This window comes from Lycium barbarum, chromosome 9 (genome assembly GCF_019175385.1).
Source record: "Lycium barbarum isolate Lr01 chromosome 9, ASM1917538v2, whole genome shotgun sequence".
Lineage (NCBI taxonomy): Eukaryota > Viridiplantae > Streptophyta > Magnoliopsida > Solanales > Solanaceae > Lycium > Lycium barbarum.
Genome location: NC_083345.1, coordinates 286,910 through 301,724, shown reverse-complemented (window position 1 = coordinate 301,724; position 14,815 = coordinate 286,910).

Genomic DNA, 14,815 nt, shown 5'->3' with positions numbered 1-14,815 from the left:
TTCCGTTTTTTGTGATTGAAATGATGAATTATTTTTCGAGTGCAGTATTTGATCTTTTTATTTTTGATATATTTCGAGACTTAAAGATGTCAAGCATAACAGCTGTTATCAAAAAATCCGGGTTTTTTAATGACCAGAATTGCTTTGTTAATTACAAAATAGATGCAATCGTATTCAAAGATTATTGTTCATACGCTGAGTTGCTTGAGATTAATGTGATTCATATAGGAGTTGATACTAGTAAGAAATCCATTTCAATAAAATATGTTGTCGAAGGAGACAATATACCGATTGAAGAGACAGTATACAGATTGAAATACACAATGATATGGGAGTTAGAGTGTATGTCGAGCTTAAGAGAGAAAACAAAGGATTTGAGATGTATCCGATGTGTGTTACCATAACTGATAATGGGATTGATGAATTTGTGTCCGGAGAATCTGTAGTTGGGGACGATATATTTCAAATTGAAATTGAAGATTATACGCATGCTATGGATGGAGTTAAATCAAATGATTTGGATATGTCGGATTGTGCAAGGTTGTTGTATTATTTGAAAGCAACGACAACTTCATAATTTCGAACAAGGAACAAAAGGAAGTTTTCGTCGATCAAATATGCAAGGATAAGGATACTCTGAGGACAGTTATGGCAAATTATGCAATTAGCAAAAGATTCAATTTCAGAACAGAGAGGTCCAATGCAGTAAGGTGTGTTGTATATATTGAAATATATTGAAATGTAAATTGAAATACATACTATTTATAATGGCATACTATTTCCTGAGTTTATATTTCAAAGGTATTGTATTAAATACATTGAAATATATTTTTTGAACTTTAATTTTACTGTTATTTTTCATGGATTTGTTTTTGTAGTTACACACTGGTATGCTGGTAAACTGATTGTCATTGGAAACTCCGAGCTTCTAGTATTGCCAATTCTGAAATGTTCAGAGTGAGATATTTCCATGACGAACATACATGTCCGTTGAAGGACAAGGTGTATTCCCAAAGACAAGCAACAACTGGGTTTACTTGGGCATCAGTTGTTAAGCCAAAAATAGCAAACCACAAGAGGAAATTTACACCTAATGATATAGTAGACGACGTAAAAAATGAGTTTGGCGTTGATGTTTCTTATATGACGGCCTGGAGGTCTAGAGAAAAGGCAATGAATGAATTAAGAGGGGAACCATCTGAATCATATAAGAAGTTACCGGGTATGTGTACATCTTAGACAAAACATATCACGGATCACATGTGAGAATGCATAAATCAGAACAAAACGAGTTCTTGTATTTTTTTTGTAGCCCTTAAAGCATTCATAAAAGGATTCGAGTGTTATAGACCAATAGTGGTAGTAGATGTTTCCCAGCTTAAAACTATGTATAACGGTACATTCGTATCAGCCAGCACGATGGATAGTGCAGGTATGTAGTCACTTTTTGTTGTTGTTTCCTTTTGGGGTATATTTCATTATATTTTAAATGAATGTCTCAGTTTTTTATGGTACTGGTTATTGTACAATAACACTCTACAATAGTATATTACATTGTATTTTAATGTATTGCATATATTTTTAAGCTATATTTCATTGTTAAAAGTTGTCACTGTAAAGTATATTTCACTATATTTCATAAATTTTTTGCTTTATTTCGCTGTAAAATCAAATGTTGTGAGGAGTATATTTCATAGTATTCCCTATATTTTTTAGCTATATTTCTTTGTAAGATTATTCATGTTTGTGCAGGAAATATTTTGCCATTGGCATATGGTGTGATAGCTTCTGAGAACGATAAGTCTTGGACGTATCCTCTCCCTGACGAGAGTGAGTGGAATATTCCCAAACACATATCCGATGAGGTTGTTTTACCACCGAGATACAAGAGACCCCCAGGAAGGCCAAAGAAAAGCGAGACAAACCATTAATGGAGACGATGATTGGTAAACGTAGGAATGCTTGTAGTACTTGTGGACGTCTTGGCCACAATAGGCATTCTTGTTCTAATGAGCCTTGTAAGAAGCAGTTGTTTAGTTTGTAAGTGCATTTATTTGTTATGGAACACTTATCCCAGAAAAATAATTTTCAATAAGCGAAATATTGGTTAATCATTGTAATCTGCATTTTCTTCAGTTGTTTATATGTCAATATATTTCTCTGTATTTCAAAATTGAAGCAGATGGACACAGGTCAGGTTGTCTATATGTCATTATATTTCTCTATATTTCAGTGTATTTCAAAACTTTACTAGCTGAAAAACAGTCAGGTTCTATATATTTCATTATATTTCTCTGCATTTCAATATATGTCAAAAAAACTTCATTGCAAACTTGATTTATTAGGTGACAGAAATACTTCAATCTACACTTCAATTTATATTGAAATATGTGAAAATGCAGACTGTGTATATCAGCTGTTAAAAAACACTGCAATTTACACAGAAAAGAACTGAAAAAATATTAGATGATTCAGAACACTGCAAAAATTTCATTGATGAGAAAACACACATAGTTGTCAAGTCCTACCAAAAAAAAAAAAACCCAACAAAATGTACAAATTTTTCAACTAATAGTAATGTAAATAACAGAGTTCAAGCATTAAAAACCTAACGGACTAATTAAGAACTACTGTGGCAACATCATCACAATCTATTGCATGCCTAGATGCCTTTGGAGGCAGTTCATTATCACTGAAGGCATTCAAATCACCCTTTGCCATCCATATTCCCAAAGTAATGCACCGTATGCGCCGTATCTCTGACGTAGAATTTCTGCATCGATCTTTTCTGGAATCCCTCTACCAGAACACAAGTACTCAGCAAATGCTACAACATGAACACCACAATCCTGGAAGAAGAAGAAAGCTGTTACTTGATTAATTTGTGAAAAAAAGAAGGAAATGTCATTAAGAAATACGTACATGGATCCGGAGGCTTGTTGTGGCAGTTTGTTCACATACACAATATCAAAGTAATCAGTCTGTTGTTTGCTCTTGAGTTTTGGGTGGTTAATAAAATCGATGTCTTTTTTATTCTCATAAAACCCAGCCAGTTGTAAATGATGTGGCAAAAGGGTGGCTAGCTTGTGTATTTCTCTTCTAACAATGACATCATGACCTGCAGCTCGGTATGAGTTGTAAATGTACAAACACCTGCATGTAAAAGTAAAGTACATCAGCTCGGTTAACAGGTTAAAGTACATCAGCTCGGTTAACAGGTTAAAGTACATCAACTCGGTTAACAGGTTAAACAATAACAAAAAGAAAAACTATAAATACCTTTCAATGAACGACACTACAACCAATATCCAGTGATTTTCCTCTTTGATGTTGACAGGAATGAATACAAGATCCACTGTATGCCATGGCACATTTGCCAGCAGCCTGTGCCTGTTAATGTACTCACAAATTTTGGACTCTAATTTGGCAACAATAGTACCCCCCTCGGTACTTGCAAATCCATGATGAATTTCATCAATTTTGGAGAAGAATATACAGCTAACGGTTGTGAATTTGTAACTGACATCATTGTCATACTTGCCTTTTTTCCGTAAGTAGTAAAATATTACATCAATATGCTGGAAAAAAATGACTTAAGTTAATGTGATTCATTAACTCAGTTTACATCCAGATGTTTAGGATTTTTACTAACAATAATAGGAATATAGAAAAATATGTTGTAAAAATATATACATAACAGACAGTGGCGTACACAGGATTTTTCGTAAGCGGTGTAACATTTTATAATGCCTTAGACTCCAATTTGTGGGATTTAACTGGGTATGTTGTTGTCGGTGTCACATTTTATAACGAGAACAAATAAATAAAACACTATAACATCATATTTTAAAAAATAATACATAAATAAGATAATTCATGTATACTACTACAACTCTTCTCAATAATTTTTTTTAAATGTATCCAAAATAACATCATTAGAAGGTGAAAGGAAAAAAAATGGCACAACAGTTCAGCAACTAAGGAGGCTATTCCAAATTTATTTTCAAAACAATCCTAAAAAATGTGAGAAAAAAGGCTAATAATGATGCTGCACGGTTTTGAACTCGCGTCATTAAGTGGAAAACTTAAGCGCTTGACCAACTGAGCTATCTAGTACCTTGTACCAAGCAGTGTCATTTACTTAATTTATTACCTTTTTTGTTCTGCGTTTTGGCTATACATGGTAAAATTTTCCGACGAAGCAGTGTCACGTGACACCTCTCGGCCTAAGTAAATCCGCCACTGATAACAGATGTGTCACTATGTCGACATTAATCAGAAAATATAGAGAAATATAATGAAATACAATGAAATACAAAATTGCAGAAAGAATTAAGGATACTAAAATATAGATAAATATATTGCCATATAGAGAAATATAGCAAAACAATATACTGAAAGGGTAAGAAGTATGGGAAATATATCACCTCGTCATTCCAAGCATGACCATTCATCGATAAGGTGTAAAACCAGTTTTTGTTATCAACATACAAAACACCAAAATTGAAGGAAAAGTTGATGTCTTCTGGATCCAAAATTTCCTTGTTCTTTTTGTAACGGCTTTCCTTGTCCTTTCTAAAAAAAATCAACAAACAATTTTTTCAATGTAAAAAGTTTAATTTCCTAAAAAATGAATATGTAAATTTAAAAGATATATACATTCAAACTTACTTCTTGTCGTGTCTGAGAAGCAGATCCTGCTTGAGCCAACTCCAGTATTGATGAACCAGAGAATTATTGCATGGATCATTGATATTATTTCCGACAAATGGATGCTTCTTTTCAAAAATACAAGCTGGGAGACTTTCGGTAGAAGTTGATGTAGAGCCGTAATTCGTCATGTATGGTGAACTGAAGTATTTACTAGGTTTCACTATCCTAGTTGAACCAACATCTGTTTTTTCAATCACTACTTCAGCATTAGTCACAGACTCTTGTATACATTGTCAACCGCCGTTATTGGCATAACAAAACCTTTTTCACCCGTTTGATGAAACCCAGTGGTTCCTGATCCTTGTATTTGGCTCGGTAACATCTCGTCAGGAATCAGCCATTGAGACTTAGTTATGGTGTGACTCACTGGGTTGGGTGTTGACTCCAAAGATATAAATTTATAATTGTAAATTTACCTCTACAGTGTTGAAAGATACTCCATCAAGCTGATTATTCTCTTTAATTGAAGCTCTAAGTGTTTCTATGCTAACATTTCCGCCAGTGATTCCAACAACCGGGATGACATGGTTGGAACACCCTTGGAACACATTTCAAATAAAAAAAAATATTAACAGAAATATAAGGTTATAACATAAGGAAAAAACAGTTCAGCTGGAATACAAAAATTAAGGGTATTGAAATATAGGGATATAGTGATAAAACACTGAAATACAGTAATTAAGGGAATTGAAATATATTGAAGTACAGAAAACTGCATATATAATAAGAATAAATACAGAGAAATATCTTTGAATATACAGTAAACTATAAAAACCAATTTGAATGAAAATGAAAATAACATAACTTCAAAAATAGTTTCCACCTAACAATAATAAAATTACCTTTTCTGAATCATCAACATGTTTTGGTGGAGTTGACTTAATGGCAGAATCCTGATGTTTGTTTTGTTCAGGCGATGATTGTACCCCCACCGTCAGATGGCTGTACCGACGCTTGACTATCAGCAGCCTTCTCAGCAAAATTGTTACCCTTTATCGCTTCAAAAACCTTCTTGAAGTTATCATTGATTAACTTGTGAAGATTTGTGATGTCAGTCAGAACATTTTTAAACTCACCAAATACCTAATAGTTGAACATAAACAGTAAGTTAAGTGTTTAACAAACAGTATATAAATACATAATAGGATATTTTTTACTTAACCAAAACACTTAGAGATTCTTTGAACTCTTGGAAATCTTTCCTAATCAACTGCAGTTCATATTTTGCATAGGCGGTAGGGACATCACATTGACCCTTTGGAACATCTTTCTAAGTTGTGAGTGGTTCGGTATGGACTTGTTGTTTGTTCGGTGGGGAAGCTGAAACGGGAAGTTGTCTGTGTTTCTTAGAATGTGAAGAAGCTAATTGACCCGTGATTTGTGGTTGTTTACCCTTAGCAAGGTGGGGAGGAGTGGAAGAAAAAACATCATACTCGTCAACTGCCATGTCTGCGCCATGTGTAACTTCATTAACCGTGTCAACAACATCAGGCAGTTGTATAGTATCCAACTCACTGCTACTGGGAATTATATTTGAAAAGGAACACCTCTGAGGAACAAACAAAAGAAAGAGTTAATAAGTCTGTCATCTAAAAATTAACACTGACATAAGTAAAAATGAAAAAACAGAGAAATATATTGAAATATATGATAACAGGAAACTAATATATCTTATATATGTGAAATATAGAGAAATATAACAACCCAAAAATCTGACAAGTATATCATTGATATAAAAATGAAAACAGTTAGAAATGATTAACAATAAATTCTATGAAAAAACATTAAAAAAAAAATAGAGTGTTCGAATATTGCCGACTCTTTGCTAACTCTAAACAGTCCTTCCATCAAAATATCGTATTTTGGCTGAGCGTCATTGGTCCTTTAATTCAACATTCTTGGAATTGAATTTCGGGATTTAACAGCAAGATAAGATGGAACTCTTGAGCAACACTCATATAGCCAAACTTGCATTACAAGAAGCATCCCGTGAATCCTGTAATACTGTGTTGTGTTGGAATATTTCTTGTTGATGCTTTTGATCAAATCTCGAAATGATTCTTTGCCCCAAGGATAATCAACATATCTTCCATCCTCAACAACTTCAAAATGAACTCTTGGTATGTTCGTTTTCTTTGGCTCACCGCAATATATATATGTATTTATAAAGTACAGAATTGCAAGCTTAAGCGCGTCCTCATCATTATCACCCCAACTCTTATTCTTAAAACCACCAATCAATTCCAATCTTCTGACGTAACTTCTAGTTCAACCAAAATAAGTATCCATTATCCTATTCTTTTTTGCCTCGTCGTAAGTAAATTGTCCTTCGTTGGCTACACAATTCAGCCCGCTAATAAGGGCAAATTCTCTCATTGAAAAACGCAAAACAGTACCATTTATATCTAGAGTAAAGCAATCAGGAGTACTTTCATTGAGCTCTCTTACCATGAAGCACCTAAATATCTGTGCTTGTACCTCGAGGTGTTGCATCCCGAGAAATTTTCCAAAAATTATATTGGTAAACATTTCAATCTGTGGTTAGTTAGATGACCCCTGATATCTTTGAACACATAGATGTTAGTGTACCGTTGCATCGATGGAGCCCCTTCGGGATGACGCCTAACATAAAATTTAGATTCCTGAAATAAACAAGGCAACACTAACATTTAGACGGGGCACATATAAATACAACGTAAACAAAACAACTAATGTGAATACCATACACTTAAATATATTGAAATACAGTGCACTACAGACCACATTCCACAAATGTCAACATGTATACACAAAAACACAGTAAACAAACACCTCAAAAAAATTCTTTTAAATATACATAAATATAGAGAAATGCAACAAACAAGTCGAGAAAATTGTACAAAAAAGAAACTCAAAACCTTTGAAATATACAGAAATATATTGAGGGACAAAAATTAAAAGCCAACCTATTTGAAGGACAAAAATCAAAGAGCCGAAAGTGTAGAAGGAGGAGGGGGTGGGGGTGGGTAAGTGGACCTTACATTGCATATTTTAATATTAGCCTTTATTTGCAAATTTACTTTTGCTGGAATTCCCTTTACTCCTGTATCAGTAAGTCCCGCACTACTATCACCATATAACATTGACTGCGTAAATGATTATATACTGTGCCTCAATTCAAAAAATGAGACAAAATTTTCTACATAGAGATTTATTATTGTTTTCTAGTAAAAACATATAATTAGTTAGAGATTTATATTTTAAAGGTATAAAACAAGGAAGTCGTATCCAATCCTAGAAACTCTCCTTTCGGGATTAGTGTTTGTGATTATAAAATCAATATTGAAAGAACCGAGCCTAATAACAAGATAATGTAAGACAAATAGATATTCCAAGATAAATGATGTGCCCGGATTTATATTGCTCTTGAGAGAAAAATAAGAGATAGGTTACAAGAGAGGAAGTAAAGTTGCCTTAGCTTACATGATAAGCTATCTATATAGAAATCAAAACAAGACTTTTCGACCCTAACGTTCGACTGATGTAACCCTTCTGCACCACCACGTGCTTCCTTGCCATGGCACTCTTATCGAGATTCATTGATGTGACCCGAGTTGGTGGGAGTGAATGCCAACTACAGAAGCCCTGTCGGTCTCCCCGCGTTCCTAGGTGCCGAAAACAACCCAGGCAAGGATTTCGCCTAATACAGATAGTCCCCCCACCCCCTTGTCCAGTCCCTTCATAAACATGAGATCGAGAAGGGGAGGAGCCCAGCCTCTCCAATTTTACGCGGGAAAGAAGCGAAACGTTACGTTTACCCCCTCGATTGGGCACCTGGTCTAAGCTGCATTTAATGCGCCTCTTTACCCATTTGGCGATGTCGCTTCAGAAGCGGATATCCAGCGTTTTCTTTCCCTCGGCAGTCCCAATCTTCTTGCGTTTGTTCGTCTCACTCGATTTCCCTTCTCTTTCCCCGGTACACGCTTACGAGGTACCGAGAATTCGAATGTCGAGTTTTACAGCATCTGATAGAGCTCTCTCCAAGTTTTTCGGTTACAACACGTTTTTTTATAGTGGCCTCGTTAAAAATCTTGCCAGTAAAACCTCTCCGGGATAAAACTTAGGTCAACAAAAAGAGTGCAACACGTGCCTTCTATCCTCATTCCGGCAATCAGGAGCGCGGGCAATTAGCTCTTCCTAGGTTGATTCCTCTCTCATCTAGGGAAATAAGGAGGCTGAAGTCTTAGAATTCCCTCTGAAAGCTGACCTGTCCGAGCAGAGGAACCGCGGATCTTTTCTAGGCTCCAAATGAAAGGAAGCCAGTGAGGCTTTGTCTGCCCGAGAGGGGGATTTTTTATGGATCTGACAACTGCCCATTAAGAGCTTTACGAACAGGCGGCTTAGTCGGAGGCAGGGAGGTTGGCTGCCCAAGGGCGAGTGCAAGCATTGGAGGCTTCCAAGACACGACTCAAGGCCCGTAATTCTCGATTAAAGTAGTGTCGGGCTAACGATCAGCATTTTTCTAATTTTTTGAAGGACTACATTGTGTTGAAGACCCGGTTCGATGTTTTTCTGGACATTAAAGAGGGCCTCATTCGAGACGTTGATTCAGCTCTGACAGACGCAGAAGTGGATGTGGGGCCGTTGATATTTCAATGGATGATCTTCGTGACCGTACCCCTTCCTCTTCTGATGCCTCCTCTAGTTCATTGGAGGATGAAGCCGCTGCCTCTCTTGCTTAGTTATTGTTTCCTTTTTTGCGGGCCTTTGTGCCCCGTTAAAATTTTTCCAATCATCGGGCCTTTTTTATTTTTTTATTTTGTGTTTTGCTGAAGGTTGGGTCTGCGTACCCCTAGTCCGTTTTTTGTCTGAGCCTGCGAGCTCATGATTATGTTTGTTTTAGTCATCTTTATTAAACATCGGGCCTCAGTGCCCTAAAAAATGTTTGTCTAAATAATTACATATGTATTAATATGCGTGTGATTGCGTTCACATGATTTCTCTTGTGCTTTGCTGGCAACGAAAATGATTGTAAATAATCTTGTTGGCTTTTATTTTTAAGCTTAACCGTTGGGGCGTGACCGCTATGCCCGTCTATCGGAACTATGTTCATATTCGAGTGTCGGTGCTTCAGCTTAAAAATTGGTGACTGGTGCACTCGTTTTTGCTTTAGCGTTTTGGGTTGGAGGTCATTATTTTTAACTCAATCCAAGCATGTCACTTCTGAAGACACTTTTTGCGATCAGGAATTATTCGTCTGTTTCGCAATTAAAGAAGAGGGCCCTGAATTTCGGGGCTGATGAGAAAGAAATCTCAACCTCATTTAATGGCACAAAGGTTCATGGAACCTGCATTTTCGGTGGGTCTAAAAGTCGTGTCGTGTGTTTGAAGTGATTTTTTTGCGGGGCTGCTCGGCCTCCGAGTTTGATTCTGCCCCGAATGTTTTTTACTCTTTTAAAAGTTATCTTATTGGCTAATGTTCGGAAAAAAACAAGTGAAAATTCTTATTTCACTCTCCCTGCAGCTTATACGAACAAATTGTTTGCTTTGAGGTATAAAAATTAATGAGATACATGAGGGCGGGGATATATATATATATATAGGCAAGGACCAGTGTTTTCTTTCTCCCAACAGCCCCATGTTAGGCTTGTGGTATTTATCTCATGCATGGAGGGGTTCAGGACGGAGTGCAAGAGGTGTACTACGGAATCTGATTCCCCTTTTGTTATGCTGGTCGACGAGCCGAGATTTGCTAACGCATTGGCTTCAGTGTTCATTTCTCGAGGGATCTGGGCGACTTTCTATCGTTGGAAATGTGCTAGCAGCGTTTTTACTTTGCCCATGTACTCCCGCATTCGGTCGTCTTTGGCCTCGTATTTCTTGAGGATCTGATTTACGATTAGTTGGGAATCACTTTTTAGCTCGACCACTTCAGCTCCGAGTCCTTGAACCAGTTCCAAACCTGCAATTTGCGGCCTCATACTTGGCCTCATTGTTAGTCAAAGGCAAACATTTTACGGCCTGCGTGATCACGACATGATAGGGTTATCAGGACAATTTCTACTCTCATACTCTTTGTATTGGATTCCCCGTCCGTATACAGGACCCACTCTCTGGAAGCGACTTCGAATTCTCGAGCCGCTTTCTTCTGAGCGTGGGGCATCAGGCCAGGACTGTAATTCGCCATGAAATCTGCTAGGGCCTGCGACTTAATTGAAGTCCGAGGCCGGTAGGTAATTTCATAACCACATATCTCGATTGACCAACTTGCAAGCCTGCCCGAAAGCTCTGGCTTATGTAAGATGTTTCTTAAAGAAAACGTCATTACCACACAAATGGGATGGCATTGAAAATAATATTTCAGTTTTCGGGCCATCACTACGAGAGCCAGGCTAATTATTCAAGATACTGGTAACGAGCTTTAGCCTCGGTCAAATCTCTGCTAATATAGTAGACGATTGATTGCGTACCTTTTACTTCACGGACTAACACGACACTTACCACGGTGTTAGAGACAACCAAGTAGACCAGGAAGGGCTCGCTTTCTTCCGGGCTCACAAAGCAACAGCGGGTGCGATAGATACTTTTTCAAGTATCTCAATGCCTGCTGACATTTCGGAGTCCATTTGAAATCTTTCTTCTTTTTTAACACGCCAAATTTTTTTTGACAGTGCACAGACAAACGAGATATGAACCTTCCTAACGTCGTTACTCTCCCGACTAGCTGTTACGCCTCTCGAGCATTGGTGAGAGTATCCGAGATTTTTTCAATTGCTTAGATATGGCTTGGGTTAGCTTCTATTCCCCTGCTGGTCACAACGAACCCCAGGATTCTGCCGGAGTTTACTCCGAAAGCACATTTCTCTGGGTTCAATTTCAAATTGTGCTTGCGTAGAATGTCGAATATTTCCTGCAAATTCTTTATATGTTCTTATGTTCCCCGGGATTTAACCATTATGTCATCTAAATAAACCTCCACACTTTGTCCCAACTGGTGTTCAAACATCCAGCTGGCCAATTGATGGAAGGTGGTGTCCGCGTTCTTCAGGTCAAAGGCATGACGGTATAACAATCGGTACCGTGCTTCGTTTTGAACGAAGTCTTTTCTTGGTCCGTCGGGTCCAACCAGATGGCCGAACCCTGAGAAAACATTCAAGAAGAGGAGCAATTCATACCTAGACACCAAGTTGACAATTTTGTCAAGACGGGGCATGGGATACGAGCTTCTTATGCATGCCTTATTCAGGTCTTTTAAATCTAAATACATTTGAAAACCATTAGGAGTTTTAGGGAGTACCACCACGTTGGCCAGCCAGTCGGTGTATTTCACTTCGCGGATTGCCCTTAGCTTAATGAGTCGAGCCACCTCCTCCTTAGCGAATTGTCTACGTTCAGCTGATACCAGACGCCTCTTTTGTTTCACGGGCTGACTGTCCGGGTGCAGCATTTTTTGGGAATGGATAAATCCGTCGAGATACCTGCAGTATCCACCCCCAATAGAGTGAAGCTATATGAATTATTTTCTAAGAAGTTAAAAAGCTTCCCACTGGACCCGAGGTTTAAGCCCGAACCCAGGTATACCTGCTCCCCATAGGTATCTGGTTGGCAAGAAATCAATGCCAGCTCCTCCGCCGTGGATCTCCCTGCATCCGTTTCTTCGGGTGCGATGAACCCTCTTGGTACCATATCTGTTGTGTCCTCTGGGGGGAAGATTTTTACCTGCAGCTTATTGAGCCTAACCGGGGATCGGACTCCGAGGTCAGGATTCTGTAATTTCTAGCTGCTACTGCCGCCGGGTTTCCCTTCGATGGTTGTCAGGGTCGTATCCCCTTGAATGGGCTCTGGTTCTCCCTGGATCTCCGTAATCCCCTACGAGGTGGGAAACTTCAGGACTTGTTGGTAAGTCGAAGGGACCGCCCTCATTCAGGACCAAATTGTAGGGCATCTCTCCTTCAAGGACGTCGAATAGAGCTTCACGAAGAGATTCCTCCCACATAAGTGACCGGCTTGATATGCCCTCAGGTGGTCTCGCTCGACAAGTTGAACCCGATCGGAATTTTTATTATTGGGATTACCTGATCTACCACCTGCATCTCTTTGAGCACTCGAAGGAGCACTATATTCATGAAACTACCTGGGTCGATAAGAACACGTTTAATATTAAAATCTAAGATTAGTAAGGATATTACCAGGTGATTTCTCCCTCATTTTGAAGCGGGAGACGGGTCCCATTGTTGTAATTCCTGAGATACAACTCTTACTACCTTTTATTCAAATATCACATTGATTCTTTCCTGGGGCGCTGGCCTGTTGTGAGAAGTCCCGACCCCTTTCTCCCTGTCACGCGTGTTTCGATTGTCTAAGAACTCAATAAGATGCCCCTTACAGAGCAAGTCCGTAACCTCATAATGGAGATGTTTGCAATCCTCAGTCGAATGCCCTGGAATAGCATGGTACTCACACCACAGATCTACGTCCCGCCGGCTGGGTTTGGACCTTGCGACAGTTGGGAACCTGGCCTCCTTCATGTCTTTCATTTCCATGACCAATTCACCGACTTCCACGTTTAAATTATAGGATGCCACACTCGACCGACTGGAGTCTTTTGGCGGCCGATATCATGGTGCGTCCCTGTCCCTCCTGGGCTGGCCCTGATCATACTGCGACCTGTTGTTTCGGGCCTCATTCCTTGGAAGAAGATGAGCCGCATACGGCTCATACCACTCTCTTGGGCTTCGTTGTTTAAATGGGATGGTAGTTTTGGGATTTTCCTAGGGCCACCCTCTGACTTCGATTCGGGCATCTGTTCTGAGATCATCCTCAATCCTCATCTTAGCCTTGTACCGTTTATTTACTTCATTCCAGGACTTGGCTGGGAACTCCCTCAGGCTTTCCTTCAACTTTTTCGATGCGTCTGAACTATCGGTGTTTAAACCAGCGACGAGAATGCCGCGGCCGCCCAATACTCTGGGATGGCTGGCAAAGTCATCATTTCCTATTGGAACCTCTCTACGTAACTGCGGAGCGATTCGTCCTTCCTTTGTTTGATTGTGAAAATGTCCTCTTTTATGTGTTTGCACTTTTCGCGCCCCCGCATGAGCTTTCACAAAGGCATCTGTAAGAACAATAAAAGAATCAATAGAATTTTCGGGCAAAAAGGTATACCATAAGAGTGCTTCCTTTATGAGCGTTTGATTAAAAAATTTCAGCATGACTGACTTGACCTCGTGCTATTTGAGATCGTGCCCCATGATTGCAGCTTAGAAGGTCGTGATGTACTCTTCGGGGTTCGTGGTCCCATCTTATTTGGGTATTTCCAGCATTTTGAACTTTCTAGGGATGGGTGCAGGGGTCGCGTTTGATTTATAAGGTATCTTTCAATACTTTCTCGCCCCCGCTCTTTTCAAGATAGGGTGAGCCCCCAGTATCTGGCTCATCCGATCATGTAGTTTTTTCTCGAGCCTGGAGAGCCTCGCCAGGTCAGCATTCTGCTCGGCCAATCCTGGCCCTGCTTGCTCCACATTTTCCGCAGAGGTCTCCGGTGCTTTAGTGTTCACTGGGTCATCCGACCGGCGCTCTCCTAGGGCCGAGCCAGATAGAGAGTTTAAGATTTTTTCCATACGTTCCATTCTTGCATCACTCGCCGCCATGATCACGGCCAGGGTGGCATTCGAGAGGGATTCACCTTCCCATACATCTCTTCCACCACATGATGAAGGCGCCTTCTTTTTTTACTAGAATAACGCCCTCTAGGGGGTGCCTCACTGTTTTCCGTTGAGTGGTAGGGATGATCTTCCCCGATTGGGGCTTTGCCATGGTCTTTTGCCAAATGTGGTTTTATCTCTTCTCTTTTTTCCTGTTTGCTCGGTGCTAGGTCATGTTCCCTCGATCGCGAGCCCTGCGGATCCCTCCTCTCGTCTGGAATACTGTTTTTTGATGAACTACTTCCTGACTCAGGCATGACTGAGTGTAACGTTATTGTTAAAAAATTTGGAATGGTCGTGTGTCCCTTCGAGAGTTTTTGCTGTAAATCAGCACAACTCCCCAGCTGTCTATCCCCACAGGCGGCGCCAAACTGTTTTCCAGTGAAAACGGATAATCAGTAAGAGATTTGTATTTTAAG